Here is a 17,401-nt window from a genome sequence, read left to right on the forward strand (position 1 = left end):
ACCCAGCAGCAGAACTGCTACCTCAGCCTTTGTGCAAGGAGGAACAGGTGGAGCACTGCCAGAGCCCTGCAAAATGACCTCCAGCAAGCCACAAATGTGCATGTGTCTGCCCTAATGGTTAGAAACCGACTCTATGAGGATGGTCTGAGTGCCCGACGTCCACAGATGGGTGTTGTGCTCACAGCCCAACACCGTGCAGCACGCTTGGCATTTGTCACAGCACACCAGAACTGGCAAATTCGCCACTGGCGCCCTGTGCTCTTCACAGATGGAAGCAGGTTCACACTGAGCACATGTGACAGACGTGAGAGAGTCTGGAGACGCCGTGGAGAACGATCTGCTGCCTGCAACATCCTTCAGCATGACCGATTTGGCAGTGGGTCAGTAATGGTGTAGGTTGGCATTTCTTTGGAGGGCCGCACAGCCCTCCATGTGCTCACCAGACGTAGCCTGACTGCCATTAGGTACCGAGATGCGATCCTCAGACCCCTTGTGAGACCATATGCTGGTGCGGTTGGCCCTGGGTTCCTTCTATTGCAGGACAATGCAAGACCTCATGTGGCTGGAGTGTGTCAGCAGTTCCTGCAAGATGAAGGCATTGAAGCTATGGTCTGGCCCGCTCCAGTTCCCCATACCTAAATCCGATTGAACACGTCTGGGATACCATGTTTCACACCATCCACCATTACATTGCACCACAGACAGTCCAGGAGTTGGCAGATGCTTTAGTCCAGGTCTGGGAGGAGATCCCTCAGGAGACCATCCTCCGCTTCATCAGAAGCATGCCCAGGCATTGTGGGGAGGTCATACAGGCACATGGAGGCCACACACACTACTGAGCATCATTTCTTTGTCTTGAGGCATTTTCACTGAAGTTGGATCAGCCAATAACTTCATTTTCCTCTTTGATATTGAGCATCATTCCAACTCCAGACCTCCGTGGGATATTAGTTGTGATTTAGGTTGATCATTTTTAGGTTTTATTGTTCTCAACACATTCCACTCTGTAATGAATAAAGATTTACAAAAGGAATATTTTTATTCGGTGATATGTAGGATGTGGAATTTTAGTGTTCCCTTTATTTTTTGAGCAGTGTATACTCTGGTTTGGAGGAGGGGTTAAGGAGTTGGTCCAGAGAGACCAGAGGGGAAGGAAGTCTGGAGTTCTGTGTCAGACAGTAAGTTGGAGTGAGAGGAGAGTGAGCAGAGGAGCTGGGGCGGTGCAGCCACATGGTGCTGCGGCTCCAGGCCAGAGCGGAGAAGCATACAGCGTTGCATCTGTAGAATGTGCCAGAGGGAAGACCAACATGAGAATTAAGGAGCTGGAAGGGAGGTGCGACTGAGCACCTTCCATGCTGAAGTGCAGGAACGGGCATCGGGAGCCCGAGACTGTGTGGAACAGTATATCCCATAGCAGAAACGGAATGCAGAAGATTATAGGTCGTCTGTCCACACCCACACCCCAAGGTACAACAACATACAGAGCCCGGAGTCATCTTAGAGACACCTGTATAAAGGCTCGCGTTGCCTACCATGCGGGTACTGTCTTGGGACAGGGAAAGAGAGAACCTTGTGTGGAGCCTTAGGCAGCAAGGGACTCGCCTTACAGCGCAAGAAAGAAAGCTTACAACATCACCTGAAAAAAGGGATCCATAATCTCTTCCAGGCCGACCGGGCCTCACCAACACCTGTTACCGGTACCCTGGACCATGGCCGTGAATCACCAGTAAAAAGGTAAAGAGACTGCAACCTTTTGTCATCTGATTATTTCTGGCACCACACTATCTCTGCCAAATACACCCGGAGCCCTGGGGACCCAGCTTCACCTGTGGAAAGCTCTACCATCCCTGTTGCCATAACATCACCCCAGTGGACCCCTTTTAGCAGCATTGGTCATCCCTGACCGAATACCACAGGTGGCGTCACGAACAAACTTTATTTCAAATAATCCCCTTTAAAGACCTATCCTTTAACTTGGATGCCCAGGGCCATGAACTGGGTCGCTGCCACCGTGACCACCCCTTTAACACCTTTCTGACCTCGGATGGGATAGTACGTCTGAGGTCAGATCCCCTGCTCTGATGCGGGCTCCGGCGGTGAGCCCCCATCAAAGCCGGGATGTTCTGAACAGGTGATTCAGAACCACAATGGACCTAGTGGTTAAGAGCACACAAAGTGACCTGATAGTTACTAACATAGGATGAGCTCTGAGACGTGGGAACTCTGCTGACCGCAATCCCTAATCCTATCATACCACACTAGAGGTAGCCGTGGATTGCGCCTAACGCTCCCTATGCAACTCGGCACAGCCTGAGAAACTAGCTAGCCCTGAAGATAGAAAAATAAGCCTACCTTGCCTCAGAGAAATTTCCCAAAGGAAAAGGCAGCCCCCCACACATAATGACTGTGAGTTAAGATGAAAATACAAACACAGAGATTAAATAGATTTTAGCAAAGTGAGGCCCGACTTACTGAATAGACCGAGGATAGGAAAGATAGCTTTGCGGTCAGCACAAAAACCTACAAACAACCACGCAGAGGGGGCAAAAAGACCCTCCGCACCGACTAACGGTATGGAGGTACTCCCTCTGCATCTCAGAACTTCCAGCAAGCAAGAAAAACCAATATAGCAAGCTGGACAGAAAATATAGCAAACAAAAGTAACACAAGCAAAACTTAGCTTATGCAGGGCAGACAGGCCACAAGAACGATCCAGGAGAGAGCAAGACCAATACTGGAACATTGACTGGATGCCAGGAACAAAGAACTAGGTGGAGTTAAATAGAGCAGCACCTAACGACTTAACCTCGTCACCTGAGGAAGGAAACTCAGAAGCCGCAGCCCCACTCACATCCACCAGAGGAAGCTCATAGACAGAACCAGCCGAAGTACCACTCATGACCACAGGAGGGAGCTTGACCACAGAATTCACAACAGTACCCCCCCTTGAGGAGGGGTCACCGAACCCTCACCAGAGCCCCCAGGCCGACCAGGATGAGCCAAATGAAAGGCACGAACCAGATCGACAGCATGAACATCAGAGGCAAAGACCCAGGAATTATCTTCCTGACCATAACCCTTCCACTTAACCAGGTACTGGAGTTTCCGTCTCGAAACACGAGAATCCAAAATCTTCTCCACTATATACTCCAACTCCCCCTCAACCAAAACCGGGGCAGGAGGATCAACGGATGGAACCACAGGTGCCACGTATCTCCGCAACAATGACCTATGGAATAAGTTATGGATGGAAAAAGAAGCTGGAAGGGTCAAACGAAAAGACACAGGATTAAGAACCTCAGAAATCCTATACGGACCAATGAAACGAGGCTTAAACTTAGGAGAGGAAACTTTCATAGGAATATAACGAGTTGACAACCAAACCAAATCCCCAACACGAAGTCGGGGACCCACACAGCGAAACGTTGAGCCTTCTCCTGAGACAATGTCAAATTGTCCACCACATGAGTCCAAATCTGCTGCAACCTATCCACCACAGTATCCACACCAGGACAGTCAGAAGACTCAACCTGCCCTGAAGAGAAACGAGGATGGAAACCAGAATTGCAGAAAAACGGCGAACTCAGCCAAAGGCAAAAAGGACACCCAATCATCCTGATCGGCAGAAACAAAACATCTCAGATATGTTTCCAAGGTCTGATTGGTTCGTTCAGTCTGGCCATTTGTCTGAGGATGGAAAGCCGAGGAAAAGTCCAAATCAATGCCCATACTAGCACAAAAGGCTCGCCAAAACCTCGAAACAAACTGGGAACCTCTGTCAGAAACGATATTCTCCGGAATGCCATGTAAACAAATCACATGCTGGAAGAACAATGGCACCAAATCAGAGGAGGAAGGCAATTTAGACAAGGCTACCAAATGGACCATCTTAGAGAAGCGATCACAAACAACCCAAATGACCGACATTTTTTGAGAGACGGGGAGATCCGAAATAAAATCCATAGAGATATGTGTCCATGGCCTCTTCAGGACTGGCAAGGGCAAAAGCAACCCACTGGCACGAGAACAGCAGGGCTTAGCCCGAGCACAAATCCCACAGGACTGCACAAACGAATGCACATCCCGTGACAGAGACGGCCACCAAAAGGATCTAGCCACCAAATCTCTGGTACCAAAGATTCCAGGATGACCAGCCAACACCGAACAATGAACCTCAGAGATAACTCTACTCGTCCATTTATCAGGGACAAACAGTTTCTCCGCTGGGCAACGGTCAGGTCTATTAGCCTGAAATTTTTGCAGCACCCGCCGCAAATCAGGGGAGATGGCAGACAAAATTACCCCCTCTTTGAGAATACCCGACGGCTCAGACAAACCCGGAGAGTCGGGCACAAAACTCCTAGACAGGGCATCCGCCTCCACATTTTTAGAGCCCGGAAGGTACGAAACCACAAAGTCACAACGGGAGAAAAACAGCGACCAACGAGCCTGTCTAGGATTCAACCGTTTGGCAGACTCGAGATAAGTCAAGTTCTTGTGATCAGTCAAGACCACCACGCGATGCTTAGCTCCCTCAAGCCAATGACGCCACTCCTCGAATGCCCACTTCATGGCCAGCAACTCCCGATTGCCAACATCATAATTACGCTCAGCAGGCGAAAACTTCCTGGAAAAGAAGGCGCATGGTTTCATCACCGAGCCATCAGAACTTCTTTGCGACAAAACAGCCCCTGCTCTAATCTCAGAAGCATCAACCTCGACCTGGAACGGGAGCGAAACATCTGGTTGGCACAACACAGGGGCAGAAGAAAAACGACGCTTAAACTCTTGAAAAGCTTCCACAGCAGCAGAAGACCAATTGACCACATCAGCACCCTTCTTGGTTAAATCAGTCAACGGTTTAGCAATACTAGAAAAATTATTGATGAAGCGACGATAAAAATTAGCAAAGCCCAGGAACTTTTGCATACTCTTCAGAGATGTCGGCTGAGTCCAATCATAAATGGCCTGAACTTTAACAGGGTCCATCTCGATAGTAGAAGGGGAAAAAATGAAACCCAAAAATGAAACCTTCTGAACACCAAAGAGACACTTTGACCCCTTCACAAACAAAGAATTCGCACGCAGGACCTGGAACACCATTCTGACCTGCTTCACGTGAGACTCCCAATCATCCGAGAAGACCAAAATATCATCCAAGTATACAATCAGGAATTTATCCAGGTACTCTCGGAAGATGTCATGCATAAAGGACTGAAACACTGATGGAGCATTAGAAAGCCCGAATGGCATAACCAGGTACTCAAAATGGCCCTCGGGCGTATTAAATGCTGTTTTCCATTCATCGCCCTGTTTAATACGCACAAGATTATACGCACCACGAAGATCTATCTTGGTGAACCAACTAGCCCCCTTAATCCGAGCAAACAAATCAGACAGCAGCGGCAAGGGGTACTGAAATTTGACCGTGATTTTATTTAGAAGGCGGTAATCAATACAAGGTCTCAGCGAACCATCCTTCTTGGCCACAAAAAAGAACCCTGCTCCCAATGGCGATGACGACGGGCGAATATGACCCTTCTCCAAGGATTCCTTTATGTAACTCCGCATAGCGGCGTGCTCAGGCACAAACAAATTAAACAGTCGACCTTTAGGAAACTTACTACCAGGAATCAAATCGATAGCACAATCACAATCCCTATGCGGAGGTAGGGCACTGGACTTGGGCTCATCAAATACATCCCGGTAATCCGACAAGAACTCTGGGACCTCAGAAGGGGTGGATGATGAAATAGACAGAAATGGAACATCACCATGAACTCTGGGACCTCAGAAGGGGTGGATGATGAAATAGACAGAAATGGAACATCACCATGTACCCCCTGACAACCCCAGCTGGACAGACATTGATTTCCAATCCAATACTGGGTTATGGACTTGTAGCCATGGCAACCCCAAAACGACCACATCATGCATATTATGCAACACCAAAAAGCGAATATCCTCCTGATGCGCAGGAGCCATGCACATGGTCAGCTGGGTCCAGTACTGAGGCTTATTCTTGGCCAAAGGCGTAGCATCAATTCCTCTCAATGGAATAGGATACTGCAAGGGCTCCAAGAAAAACCCACAGCGCCTAGCATACTCCAAGTCCATCAAATTCAGGGCAGCGCCTGAATCCACAAATGCCATGACAGAATAGGATGACAAAGAGCAGATCAAAGTAACGGACAAAAGAAATTTCGACTGTACCGTACCAATGGTGGCAGACCTAGCGAACCGCTTAGTGCGCTTAGGACAATCGGAGATAGCATGAGTGGAATCACCACAGTAAAAACACAGCCCATTCTGACGTCTGTAGTCTTGCCGTTCAGCTCTGGTCAAAGTCCTATCGCACTGCATAGGCTCAGGTCCATGCTCAGATAATACCGCCAAATGGTGCACAGTTTTACGCTCACGCAAGCGTCGACCGATCTGAATGGCCAAAGACATAGACTCATTCAGACCAGCAGGCATAGGAAATCCCACCATGACATCCTTAAGGGCTTCAGAGAGACCTTTTCTGAAAATTGCTGCCAGCGCACATTCATTCCATTGAGTGAGCACAGACCACTTCCTAAACTTCTGACAATATATCTCTACCTCACCCTGACCCTGACACAGAGCCAGCAAATTTTTCTCTGCCTGATCCACTGAATTAGGTTCATCATACAGCAATCCGAGCGCCAGAAAAAACGCATCAATATTACATAATGCAGGATCTCCTGGCGCAAGGGAAAATGCCCAGTCTTGAGGGTCGCCACGTAATAAAGAAATAATGATCTTAACTTGTTCAACTGGGTCACCAGAGGAGCGGGGTTTCAAAGCCAGAAACAGTTTACAATTATTCTTAAAGCTCAGAAACTTAGCTCTATCTCCAGAAAACAAATCAGGAATAGGAATTCTTGGTTCTAACATAGAATTCTGAACCACAAAGTCTTGAATATTTTGTACTCTTGCAGTGAGATGATCCACACAAGAAGACAGATCTTTAATGTCCATCACTACACCTGTGTCCTGAACCACCCAAATGTCTAGGGGAAAAGAAAGACAAAACACAGTACAGAGAAAAAAAAATGGTCTCAGAACTTCTCTTTTCCCTCTATTGAGAAGCATTAGTACTTTGGGCCTCCAGTACTGTTCTGAACAGGTGATTCAGAACCACAATGGACCTAGTGGTTAAGAGCACACAAAGTGACCTGATAGTTACTAACATAGGACGAGCTCTGAGACGTGGGAACTCTGCTGACCGCAATCCCTAATCCTATCATACCACACTAGAGGTAGCCGTGGATTGCGCCTAACGCTCCCTATGCAACTCGGCACAGCCTGAGAAACTAGCTAGCCCTGAAGATAGAAAAATAAGCCTACCTTGCCTCAGAGAAATTTCCCAAAGGAAAAGGCAGCCCCCCACATATAATGACTGTGAGTTAAGATGAAAATACAAACACAGAGATGAAATAGATTTTAGCAAAGTGAGGCCCGACTTACTGAATAGACCGAGGATAGGAAAGATAGCTTTGCGGTCAGCACAAAAACCTACAAACAACCACGCAGAGGGGGCAAAAAGACCCTCCGCACCGACTAACGGTACGGAGGTACTCCCTCTGCATCTCAGAGCTTCCAGCAAGCAAGAAAAACCAATATACCGTATATACTCGAGTAAAAGCCGACCCGAGTATAAGCCGACCCCCCTAATTTTGCCACAAAAACCTGGGAAAACTTATTGACTCGAGTATAAGCCTAGGGTAGAAAATGCAGCATTTACCGGTGAATTTCAAAAATAAAAATAGATGCTCCATACCGTTCATTATTGCCCCATAGATGCTCCATATACAACTGTGCTATATAGAATGCTCTGCACCGTTGATTATGGCCCCATAGATGCTCCTTATAATGCTGTGCCATATATGCTCTGCACCTTTGATTATGGCCCCATAGATGCTCCTTATAATGCTGTGCCATATATGCTCTGCACCTTTGATTATGGCCCCATAGGTGCTCCTTATAATGCTGTGCCCCATATATGCTCTGCACCTTTATGGCCCCATAGGTGCTCCTTATAATGCTGTGCCCCATATATGCTCTGCACCTTTATGGCCCCAAAGGTGCTCCTTATAATGCTGTGCCCCATATATGCTCTGCACCTTTATGGCCCCATAGGTGCTCCTTATAATGCTGTGCCCCATTTATGCTCTGCACCTTTATGGCCCCATAGGTGCTCCTTATAATGCTGTGCCCCTTATATGCTCTGCACCTTTATGGCCCCATAGGTGCTCCTTATAATGCTGTGCCCCATATATGCTCTGCACCTTTATGGCCCCATAGGTGCTCCTTATAATGCTGTGCCCCATATATGCTCTGCACCTTTATGGTCCCATAGGTGCTCCTTATAATGCTGTGCCCCATATATGCTCTGCACCTTTATGGCCCCATAGGTGCTCCTTATAATGCTGTGCCCCTTATATGCTCTGCACCTTTATGGCCCCATAGGTGCTCCTTAGAATGCTGCTGGTGCTGCCATAAAAAAAAAAAAAATCACATACTCACCTCTCTTCTCAGGACGCCGGCGCTTTCAATAATTACCTGCTCCTCTGCGGCTCCGGCTCCAGCACTGACGCTCAGCAGAGGGCGCGCACTGACTACGTCACAGCGCCCTCTAACCTGAGCGTCACTGCTAGAGGACGCTGCAGACGGTGCCGGAGCGAGGAGCAGGTAATTATAGCGCTGCACTCCCCTTACCTGCTCCCAGCGCGGTCCCTGCACTCCCTGGCTTCTCCGGCGCTGCAGCTTCTTCCTGTAATTGAGCGGTCACATGGCACCGATCATTTACAGCAATGAATATGCGGCTCCTCCGCTATGGGGGTGGAGCCGCCTATTCATTTCTGTAATGAGCGGTGCCATGTGACCGCTCAGTGCAGGAAGAATCTGCAGCGCCGGAGAAGCCAGGGACTGCAGGGACCACGCTGGGAGCAGGTAAGTATGATTACACAGCCCCCGCTCCCCCTCCCCTGCTGACACCCGGGTATATGACTCGAGTATAAGCCGAGAGGGGGACTTTCAGCCCAAAAAAATGGGCTGAAAATCTCGGCTTATACTCGAGTATATACGGTAGCAAGCTGGACAGAATATATAGCAAACAAAAGTAACACAAGCAAAACTTAGCTTATGCAGGGCAGACAGGCCACAAGAACGATCCAGGAGAGAGCAAGACCAATACTGGAACATTGACTGGAGGCCAGGAACAAAGAACTAGGTGGAGTTAAATAGAGCAGCACCTTACGACTTAACCTCGTCACCTGAGGAAGGAAACTCAGAAGCCGCAGCCCCACTCACATCCACCAGAGGAAGCTCATAGACAGAACCAGCCGAAGTACCACTCATGACCACAGGAGGGAGCTTGACCACAGAATTCACAACACCGGGACATGTCAGCTGTTTTTAACAGCTGAGATGTGCCCGCAATAGCGCCGGGTGGAATTGCAAATCACCCGCCGCTATTAAATAGTTAAATGCTGCTGTCAAACGCTGACAGCAGCATTTAACTACAGCTTCCAGCCATCGGGCCGGAAACGAGAGCATCGCTGACCTCCATCACATGATCGGGAATCAGCGATGCGTCAGCCTAACAACCAGAGGTCTCCCTCTATGGTTGTTGATGCTGGATTGCTATGAGCACCACCCTCTGGTCGGCGCTCATAGCAATACAGTAAATCTACTGCATAGGAGCGATCTGAGCTTCGCTCCTATGTAGCAGAGGCGATCGAGTTGTGCCAGCATCTAGCCTTCCATGGAGGCTATTGAAGCATGGCAAAAGTAAAAAAAAATGTTTTGAAAAATATGAAAAAAATAAAAAAAATAAAAGTTTAAATCACTGCTTTTTCGCCCCACTCAAAATAAAAGAATACAAAAATCAAACATACACATGTTTGGTATCACCACGTTCAGAATCGCCCGTTCTATCAATAAAAAAAGGATTAACCCGATCGCTAAACGGCGTAGCGAGAGAAAAATTTGAAATTCCAGAATTACGTTTTTTTGGTCTCCGCAGCATTGCATTAAAATGCAATAACGGGCGATCAAAAGATCGTATCTGCACCAAAATAGAATCATTAAAAATGCTAGCTCAACATGCAAAAAATAAGCCCTCACACGACTGCAGATCACAAAAAATTGAGACGCTATGGGTCTTGGAAAATGGCACCATTTTTTTTTACCAAAGTTTGGCATTTTTTTTGCCACTTAGATAAAAAATAACTTAGACGTGCTTGGTGTCTATGAACTCATAATGACCTGGAGAATCAAAGTGGCTGGTCAGTTTTAGCATTTAGTGAACCTAGCAAAAAAGCCAAACAAAAAACAAATGTGGGATTGCACTTTTTTTGCAATTTCAGTGCACTTGGAATTTTTTTCCAGTTTCCTAGTACATGACATGCTAAAACCAATGACGTTGTTCAAAAGCACAGCTCGTCCCGCAAAAAATAAGCCCTCACATGGCCATATTGACAGAAACATAAAACACTGAGACACTGTCTCCTGATACCACCAGACACATGCCGATTGCCGACCGCTTGCACAGCTACAGACCATTACAGTTATTAGCCTGATGGCTATTGGTATATCTTAAGAATTAGGCCGGCGTCACACACAGCGTAAAACAATACGGTCCGTATATTACGGCCGTAATACGCTGAAAAGTCCCCAAAATAGTGGTCCGTAGCTCCTCCGTAGGCAGGGTGTGTCAGCGTTTTTTGCCCTCCGTATGTAATCCGTATGGCATCCGCAAAACCAACATACCGCTATAGAAGGGTCACCAAAAAAAAAAAATATATATATACTGTCCATATATATATATATATATATATATATATATATATATATATATATATGTCAGTAGACACATATATATATATATATATTAATACTTCTTCCAGCGCGAGATAGCTTTAAAGCCGGTAATTCAATTGCCGGCTTTTGCTATCTCCTTCCTAAACCCGACATGATTTGAGACATGGTTTACATACAGTAAACCATGTCATATCCCCCTTTTTTTTTACATATTCCACACTACTAATGTTAGAGTAGTAAAGTCAGTGACTGAGGGCAGATATTAATAGCCTGGAGAGGGACCACGGTCTTTCGCCTTCCCCCCCCCCGGCTAAAAACACCTGCCCCCAGCCACCCCAGAAAAGGCACATCTGGAAGATGCGCCTATTCTGGCACTTGGCCACTCGCTTCCCATTCACGTGTAGCGGTGGGATATGGGGTAATGAAGGGTTATTGCCACCTTGCTATTGTAAGGTGACATTAAGCCAGATTAATAATGGAGAGGCGTCAATTATGACACCTATCCATTATTAATCCAATACTAGTAAAGGGTTAAAAAAATACACAAACACATTATTATAAATTATTTTAATGAAATAAAAACAAAGGTTGTTGTAATATTTTATTCAACGCCCAATTCAATCACTGAAGACCCTCGTTCTGTAACAAAAAAAACATAATAAAGTAACAATATCCTTACCTTCCGCAGATCTGTAAAGTCCAACGATGTAAATCCATCTGAAGGGGTTAAAATATTTTGCAGATACGAGCTTTGCTAATGCAACGTTGTTCGTGGCTGCAAAACCCTGGGGAATGAAGGTAAAATAGGTCAATGACCTATATTTACCTTCATTTGCGGTGAGGCGCCCTCTGCTGGTTGTTCCTAGATCGTGGGAACTTTCCTAGCGCCTCTTATGAACTCAAGCCTGGGAGCTTTCTAAGAAAGTTCCCACGATCTAGGAACAACCAGCAGAGGGCGCCTCACAGCAAATGAAGGTAAATATAGGTCATTGACCTACTTTACCTTCATTCCCCGGGGTTTTGCAGCAAGGAGCAGCGCTGCATTAGCAGAGCTCCTTGCTGCAAAATATTTTAACCCCTTCAGATGGATTTACATCGTTGGACATTACAGATCTTCGGAAGGTATGGATATTGTTGGTTTATTATGTTTTTTTGTTACAGAATGAGGGTCTTCAGTGATTGGATTGGGCGTTGAATAAAATATTACAACAACCTTTATTTTTATTTCATTAAAATAATTTATAATAATGTGTTTGTGTATTTTTTTAACCCTTTACTAGTATTGGATTAATAATGGATAGGTGTCATAATTGACGCCTCTCCATTATTAATCTGGCTTAATGTCACCTTACAATAGCAAGGTGGCATTAACCCTTCATTACCCCATATCCCACCGCTACACGGGAATGGGAAGAGAGTGGCCAAGTGCCTGAATAGGCGCATCTTCCAGATGTGCCTTTTCTGGGGTGGCTGGGGGCAGATGTTTTTAGCCAGGGGGGGCCAATAACCGTGGACCCTCTCCAGGCTATTAATATCTGCCCTCAGTCACTGGCTTTACTACTCTGGTGGAGAAAATTGAGCGGGAGCCCACGCCAATTTTTTCCGCCATTTAACCCTTTTATTTAGTAGATAGAACGGCCAAATTTTGCATATACACACTACTAACATTAGTAGTGTGGAATATGCAAAAAAAAAGGAGGATATGACATGGTTTACTGTATGTAAACCATGTCACAAATCATGTCGGGTTTAGGAAGGAGATAGCAAAAGCCGGTAATTGAATTACCGGCTTTAAAGCTATCTCGCGCTGGAAGAAATATTAATATATATATATGTGTGTTTCACTGACATATATATATATATATATATATATATATATATATATATATATATATATATACCTATTCTATGTGTACACATTTATTCTACCTATTCTTCTGTAAGCTGTCAGTGTGATTTTACTGTACACCGCAATGAATTACCGGCTTTTCTCTCTAACACTGCTGCATATTTCTCGCAAGTCACACTGCTGGTCCGTGTGTGATCCGTATTTTTCAGGCTTCCATAGACTTTCATTGGCGTATTTCTTGCGCAGTACGGTGACAAACGCAGCATGCTGCGATTTTCTACGGCCGTAGAAAGCCGTATAATACGGATCAGTAAAATACGGCAGATAGGAGCAGGGACATAGAGAATAATTGTGCCGTTTGTTTTGCGAGTTTTACGGACGTATTTTCTGCACTCATACGTCCGTAAAACTCGCAAGTGTGACGGTGGCCTTAGTCTCTCCATACAGACTTCCTTGAAAAAGGCAGAATTTGCAGAAATGTCGGATTACCTTGATGTCTGTTGTTCATTAATAACGGCTGAGTGTTGAGAATAATAAATATTTGTTCAAAGTGAATCTATTGTGAACCATTTTTGAGTGCCAAAGGTTATTTTTCTTCAATATATTACCTTTTTTCCTTTGGGCACCTATTTTTGTCGAGTGCGCCACTTTTGACTTTTTGGACTATGTTATGTATGACATTAATAACAGAATAATTTTTGTGACCTCTGTATCAGACCTCTATAACACACTAGATGCTACAAGGTATTTTAACCCCTTAGTGACAGAGCCAATTTGGTACTTAATGACCGAGCCAATTTTTGCAATTCTGACCACTGTCACTTTATGAGGTTATAACTCTGGAACGCTTCAACGGATCCCGCTGATTCTGAGATTGTTTTTTCGTGACATATTGTACTTCATGTTAGTGGTAACATTTCTTCGATATTACTTGCGATTATTTATGAAAAAAATGGAAATATGGCGAAAATGTTTAAAATTTTGCAATTTTCAAAATTTGTATTTTTATGCCCTTAAATCAGAGGGATATGTCACAAAAAATTGTTAATAAATAACATTTCCTACATGTCTACTTTACATCAGCACAATTGTGGAAACAACATTTTTTTTCGTTAGGGAGTTATAAGGGTTAAAAGTTGACCAGCAATTTCTCATTTTTACAACACCTTTTTTTTTTAGGGACCACATCACATTTGAAGTCATTTTGAGGGGTCTATATGATAGAAAATAACGAAGTGTGACACCATTCTAAAAACTAAACCCCTAATGGTTCTCAAAACCACATTCAAGAAGTTTATTAACCCTTTACGTGCTTCACAGGAACTGAAACAATGTGGAAGGAAAAAATGAACATTTAACTTTTTTTTGCAAACATTTTAATTCAGAACCATTTTTTTTATTTTCACAAGTGTAAAAACAGAAATGTAACCATAAATTTTGTTATGCAATTTCTCCTGAATACGCCAATACCCCATATGTGGGGGTAAACCACTGTTTGGGCGCACCGCAGAACTTGGAAGTGAAGGAGCGCCGTTTGACTTTTTCAATGCAGAATTGGCTGGAATTGAGATCGGACGCCATGTCACGTTTAGAGAGCCCCTGATGTGCCTAAACAGTAGAAACCCCCCACAAGTGACACCATTTTGTAAACTAGACCCATTAAGGAACTTATCTAGATGTGTGGTGAGCACTTTGAACCCCCAAGAGCTTCACAGAAGTTTATAACGTAGAGCCGTGAAAATAAAAAATCGCATTTGTTTACACAAAAATGATCTTTTCGCCCACAAATTCTTATTTTCACAAGGGTAACAGGAGAAATTAGACCACAAAAATTGTGCGATTTCTCCTGAATACGTCGATACCCCATATGTAAGGGTAAACCACTGTTTGGGCGCACCGCAGAGCTTGGAAGTGAAGGAGCGCCGTTTTACTTTTTCAATGTAGAATTGGCAGGAATTGAGATTGGACGCCATGTCGCGTTTGGAGAGCCCCTAATGTGCCTAAACAGTGGAAACCCCCCCACAAGTGACACCATTTTGGAAACTAGACCCCTTAAGGAACTTATCTAGATGTGTGGTGAGCACTTTGAACCCCCATATGCTTCACAGAAGTTTATAACGTTGAGCCGTGAAAATAAAAAATCACATTGTTTCTACAAAAATGATCTTTTTGCCCCCAAATTTTTATTTTCACAAGGGTAACAGGAGAAATTAGACCACAATATTTGTAGTGCAATTTCTCCTGAGTACGTCGATACCCAATATGTGGGGGTAAACCACTGTTTGGGCGCACCGCAGAGCTTGGAAGAGAAGGAGTGCCGTTTTGCTTTTTCAATGTAGAATTGTCTGGAATTGAGATTGGACGCCATGTCACGTTTGGAGAGCCCCTGATGTGCCTAAACAGTGGAAACCCCCCACATGTGACCCCATTTTAGAAACTAGACCCCCCATGGAACTTATCTAGATGTGTGGTGAGAACTTTGAATGCCGAAGTGCTTCACAGAAGTTTAGAATGCAGAGTCGTGAAAATATTTTTTTTTCCACAAAAAAGATTTTTTAGCCCCTAAGTTTTTATTTTCACAAGGGTAACAAGAGAAATTGGACCACAAAAGTTGTTGTCCAATTTGTCCTGAGTGTGATGGTACCCCATATGTGGGAGTAAACCACTGTTTGGGTGCACGGCAGAGCTCGGAAGGGAAGGAGCGCTGTTTAGGAATGCAGACTTAGATAGAATAGTCTGTGGGCGTTATGTTGCGTTTGCAGAGCCCCTGATGTACCTAAACAGTAGTAACCCCCCACAAGTGACCCCATTTTGGAAACTAGACCCCCAAGGAACTTATCTAGATGTGTGGTGAGAACTTTGAATGCCCAAGTGCTTCACAGAAGTTTAGAATGCAGAGTCGTGAAAATAGAAAAAAAAAATTTTTTCCACAAAAAAGATTTTGTAGCCCCCAAGTTTTTATTTTCACAAGGGTAACAGGAGAAATTGGACCGCAAAAGTTGTTGTCCAATTTATCCCGAGTACGCTGATGCCCCATATGTGGGGGTAACCCACTGTTTGGGCGCACGGCAGAGCTCAGAAGGGAGGGAGCACCATTTGACGTTTTGAGCGCAAAATTGGCTGTCGTGCTTGGAGACCCCCTGATGTAACTAAACAGTGGAAACCCCCCAATTCTAGTTCCAACCCTAACCCCAACACACCCCTAACCCTAATCCCAACCTGATCCATAATCCTAATCACTAACCCTAACCATAATCATAACCCTTACCCCAAAACAACCCTAATGTCAACCCTAACCATAACTCTAATCAAAACCCTAAATCCAACAGACCCCTAATCCTAATCTCAACCCTAACCTCAAACCTAACCCTAATCCCAATACACCCCTAATTACAACCCTAACCTTAACCCTAATCCCAAACCTAACCCTAACTTTAGCCCCAACCCTAGCCCTAACTTTAGCCCCAACCCTAAAGCTAGCCCTAAGGCTACTTTCACACTTGCGTCGTTTGGCATCCGCCGCAATCCGTCGTTTTGGACAAAAAACGGATCCTCCAAATGTGCCCGCAGGATGCGTTTTTTTGCCCATAGACTTGTATTGCCGACGGATCGTGACGGATGGCCGCACGTCTCGTCCGTCGTGCACTGGATCAGTTGTGTTTTGGCGGACCGTCGGCACAAAAAAAGTTCAATGTAACTTTTTTTGTATGTCGCGTGCGCCATTTCTGACCACGCATGCGTGGCCGTAACTCCGCCCCCTCCTCCCCAGGACATAGATTGGGCAGTGGATGCGTTGAAAAACTACATCCGCTGCCCACGTTGTGCACAATTTTCACAACGTGCGTCGGTATGTCGGGCCGACGCATTGCGACGGCCCCGTACCAACGTAAGGGTGAAATAACCCTAACCCTGAATTTAGCCCCAACCCTAACCCTAAATTTATACCCAACCCTAACCGTAGCCCTAACCCTAGCCCTAACCCTAGCCCTAACCCTAGCCCTAACCCTAACCCTAGCCCTAACCCTAACCCTAGCCCTAACCCTAACCCTAGCCCTAACCATAGCCCTAACCCTAACCCTAGCCCCAACCCTAACCCTAACCCTAATTTTAGCCCCAACTGCTCTTCTCCTGCCGGCCGGCAGATGGCGACAGATGGCGGGCGCACTGCGCAGGCGCCCGCCATTTTCTTTTGCCAAGAAGACCAGGAGGAGCAGCAGGAGGATCCAGGGACACCGGTAAGTATAATAGGATCCCCGAATCCCCCTATTTCTCTGTCCTCTGATGTGCGATCACATCAGAGGACAGAGAATTACACTTTGATTTTTTTTTGCGGTCGCCGGTATACAGTTAATTACCGGCGATCGCAAAACAGGTGTCGGTAAAACCGACCCCGATCATGTTCTTTGGGGTCTCGGCTACCCCCGGCAGCCGAGACCCCAAAGATTCTCCTGGTGCCGGCCGGCGGGCGCACTGCGTATGCGCCCGCCATTTTGAAGATGGCGGCGCCCACCGGGAGCCACGAGGAGCACCGGGGGAGATAGGTGAGTATCGGGGGGCTATCTGGGACCCCTTTCTCTGTCCTCTGATGTGCGATCACATCGGAGGACAGAGAAATTAAAAAGAAATCGCGTTGTTTTTTTTTGCGATCGCTGGTAAACGGTTAATTACCGGCGATCGCAAATGCGGGGGCGGTAAAAAAAAAAC

At 45.7% G+C, this 17,401-nt stretch overlaps 1 protein-coding gene across 2 annotated transcripts in view; it reads right to left on the reverse strand.

Annotated features, from left to right (window-relative positions):
• Positions 1-17,401, reverse strand: part of LOC138651184 (serine/threonine-protein kinase SBK2-like) — a 410,627-nt gene that overhangs the window by 72,492 nt on the left and 320,734 nt on the right. The gene's annotated exons all lie outside the window — the stretch shown is intronic.

The sequence above is a fragment of the Ranitomeya imitator genome, chromosome 10, assembly GCF_032444005.1.
Source record: "Ranitomeya imitator isolate aRanImi1 chromosome 10, aRanImi1.pri, whole genome shotgun sequence".
Taxonomy (NCBI): Eukaryota; Metazoa; Chordata; class Amphibia; order Anura; family Dendrobatidae; genus Ranitomeya; species Ranitomeya imitator.